Below are 3,841 nucleotides of genomic sequence, written 5' to 3'. Positions count from 1 at the left end.
TTCTGAAACATAGAACACATTCCTGTAGATAAAAGCGACTTGATATGGCAGTGAGCCTTGTCCCAGCAGGGATTTCACATAGGGATTTGAGAATAGGTAATCTGGTGTAGCTTGTAAAATAAAGGACATTTGGACTTCATGTCCTTTATCAGATGGGTAGTCGGGTCTGCAACCCTGCCTCTTATCCTTGAGTTTGAGTTTTATGGTCTGCAGGCTGAATGTTTTAAAATGCATGAGTGTAGATTTCCCAAGGGTTCCACATGACATTCAGAGCTAGGGAGTTATTCATCTTTGTGATGTATGCTTTTGTGAATAAAACTGCTAAGATAACCATTTATTTATTCAAAAGCTGTAGAAGTTTTGACTCATGCTAAATCCTGGGAGGAGATTCAGAGATCGCTGGGCTCTAGTCTAGGACTGTTCTCCTGAGATTTGTACTGAGCCCTTGCCCTGTCACTCCCAGTGTCTAAGATGATGCTGTGCTAGCTTTTAGGTGGTCACCTCTGACTTACAAGGATCATCCAGAAAGGGAGTCTCTTGGCCTGGATGTGAGATTAAGCTTTTGCAGATCTGCAAAGTCCTTTGAATAGTCAATCCACTCTTCTGGCAGGTGCAAAGAACAAATAAAAGTTCTTCCTGCACATAAAACAACTTTCCAAACTCCATGCTCCTCGGGAAAAGCTTCATGTTGTAAGAGATGCGATGTGAAAGTTAAATTCTGCGAAGAAAGTCCATTCATTCAGCTGAGTTCCAGACATTTAGTGATAGCAAAGACATATTCTCGTGTGATCTGAGTTACTCACGGCCCTGTGTACTATGAAAAAGGCAAAATTCAAAAACTCTCCTTTTTACCTTAATGTATGTTGTTGACTATACAGCTAGAAAGTGCTGCTATAAGAAGTTAACTCTGTATATGCAATCAGCATATAATAAAGGAACTGCAGATTTCTGATTCAGAGAAATTGTTGACATCTGATTACCTGAACATCAGTTGTGTTACACATTCCAGAACATGGAAGCCAGGTAATTGCCCTGCAGTAAAGTTATGTTTATACATTTTATCATTTGTTACATAATACAAAAAGTCCTTTTTATCCTAGTTAATATTTGACGATGTACAATTCCGTAGATTCTGTAGGTTGAATATGCAAAAGTCGTGTCTCCTAAAAAGTATCTGAAAATATAAGCACATTTTGGTAAATAGATGAACAAAATGTGGCACATTTGTATAATTGAATATTATTCAATAATAAAAAACGCTACATATCACAGACACTCGCAACAGTGTCTCAAACATTATGCTAAGTAAAAGAAATCAGATATAAAAAAACATCATACTGTATGATTCCATTTTACATGAAATTCTTAAAAAGTCACACTTGTTGGGGTGGTTTGAAAATACCCACAGACTCTTCGATACTCTCCCTTTCAAGAAAAAGCACCTGATTCCCCTTACCTTGTATGTGGGGTAGACTTGGTAACATTAACAAATAGAATAAAGCAGAAGTGAGTGCACAGGTGATCAAAGAGAGGGGAAAAGAGAGAGAGAGAGAGAAGAGTCCATCACAATGGGGCAGCCCCTGACTTTTATTCGGGACTGGACATAAAATCTCCTGCTTTTCTTGACCTTTCCCAGACCTTCGTCTGACCACTCCACCTCCTGCATAAATGGTGGACTGTTTTGAGGCTCTGTAAAACTCTCTGGTCCAGATTCCAGGTAGAGTTATGAGAGTTCGATGATACTCTACCCCTACTCCCTCTTTTGTCCACCGCACAGTTGATACTACACCATCTCTAGACAATGCGGTTGGACTGCATAGCACCATGAAAAGTAGTGTATGGGATAGTCAATACGTTTATTCCCACCACGTGAGGATTTCCAAATGGCCACTAATTATAATGTCTCATGATTCAATTCAAGTCAGCCTCAGCAGTTTCTGTCATTATGCTAAATATACAATCGGAAGAATGGAAACCAATTGAGATTTGCTTTGGAAAAGCACCAGAACCCATTTATAAAAGTTAAACACCTTGAGGCTGACTTCCAGTCTACTTCAATTGGGAATTTTGAGATACGGCTTTCTCTTTTGATTTTTCATTGTAGGAATAGACTTTTTTTTTTTTTTTTTTTTTTTTTAGGTGAGGCAACCTTTGATTGACCTCACAGATTGCAAGGACCTTGTCAGCTTACAAGCTTTTATTTTTTATTTTTTACACCTACAGCACCTGGTCTTCCTAGGTGGTCTCCCATCCAAGTACTAACCAGGCCCGACCCTGCTTAGCTTCTGAGATCAGACTGGATTGGGCTTGTTCAGGGTGGCATGGCTGTAGAGGAATAGAAATTTTGTCCATTGGTTTACATCGGTATCTTATTATTAAGGGAACTGCCAAAGTAGGAACCAAGGCAGGGCTGGTTCTGCAGGCTATAAGATGCTCTGAGACTGAGTCCAGCTTTTAATGGAGAAACTACATTTTTCATGTTTTCCTCAACTACATTGACTTTTGTGTTTTTGCCGTTATTTTTTTGCACATGCCATCCCTTCTCCTTCGCCATCACCATCTCTATGTATTGACCTCCTAGTCATCCTTCCCGACCCATACCAACTGCCATTTGCTCTATGAAGCCATAGCCATGAGTTATTGTTACAGCAAGATGTCTGGCCTCTCCTCTCTGATTCAATTTATTTTTATTTATCTTTGTAAAGTCTGCTCTGGGGTATACTTATTTACAAATAATGCCTTCTCCTTTCTACCATGATTAAGTTCCTTGGGAGTAGATACTATATCTTATTTTTCCATGTAACTCCTACTGACGCCATAGAAAGGTTGTTAATATTTGTAACTTGGTCTTCAATGGGTTTTGTTTCTTCACGGGATAGACTATCACATTCACACCATCTTTAGGAGATGTGATTGATAGCTAAACCATGAAGCATTAAGAAAGAAAGATGGATATGTGCAATTTTCAATGTTATCACAAACTATTCAAGAAGAGAGTACTGGGTTGATTTCAGGCGAGTAGTAATATCTAGTGCTTATATAACTTTTGCCATGTGCCAGGCTCTGTTCTAAGCTATTCACTGTTATTTTCAATTCTCATAGTTTAAGAAAAATTGAGATGCAGAAAGGATATATAACACTGAAAATCAAAGGCTGGTAGGTGGCAGAGATGAAGTCCAGGTAGCTCCAGAATCCTAGCTCTTAACTTCTGCATTGTTTCTGAGACAAAGAGAGCCCTTTCTCCTTTGTTTATCATGATACTTTCTTCTTTGGCAGCTCTCCAAGCAAAGAAGTCTTATTGTAAAAATCAACAGTCCTTTTCAAATTCTTGTCTTCATCATCCTCTTCTTGGAACAAAATGCACTTGAAAAGGGGAAACCATTTATGAAATAGAGAGATATCATTAATGCGTAAGTTTATTAGGAAGATATCTTGTGCCAATGAGATAAATAGCTACAAATAAGTTCCATACTCTAGGACAGTGATTCTCAAAGTCTGGTCCCTGGACCAGCAGGATCAGCATCACTTGTGAACTTGTCAGAAAAAAAAGCAGATTTTTGAGCCCCACCTGAGACATGCTGAATTGGTCCTGTGTGATTTTGATGCATGCTAAAACTTTGAGAATCACTGCTCTAGTCCACTGCTTCTTAAACTGGGCCGCACATTGGAATCGTTTGGCGCTTGTGTCTCTTCCCCAGAGATTCAGGTTTAATTGGTAGGGTATGGCCTTGGCATCAAAACATTTTAAACATTCCTGGGTGATTCAAATATTCTACCCTGAGTGAGAACCACAGCTCTATTCTAATATTTGGAGTTTTTGGCTTAGGACAGGCACTCAGTT

General features: G+C 39.1%; 1 pseudogene; it reads right to left on the bottom strand.

The window, feature by feature from the left end:
- Positions 1-2,214: 2,214 nt before the first annotated feature.
- Positions 2,215-2,333, bottom strand: LOC118602472 (annotated as a pseudogene).
- Between the last annotated feature and the right edge of the window lie 1,508 nt (positions 2,334-3,841).

This window comes from Rousettus aegyptiacus, unplaced genomic scaffold (assembly GCF_014176215.1).
Source record: "Rousettus aegyptiacus isolate mRouAeg1 unplaced genomic scaffold, mRouAeg1.p scaffold_m13_p_4, whole genome shotgun sequence".
In the NCBI taxonomy this organism is placed as follows: Eukaryota; Metazoa; Chordata; class Mammalia; order Chiroptera; family Pteropodidae; genus Rousettus; species Rousettus aegyptiacus.
Note: the sequence above shows the minus strand (reverse complement) of the source record. Positions and strands in the feature narration are given on the sequence as shown.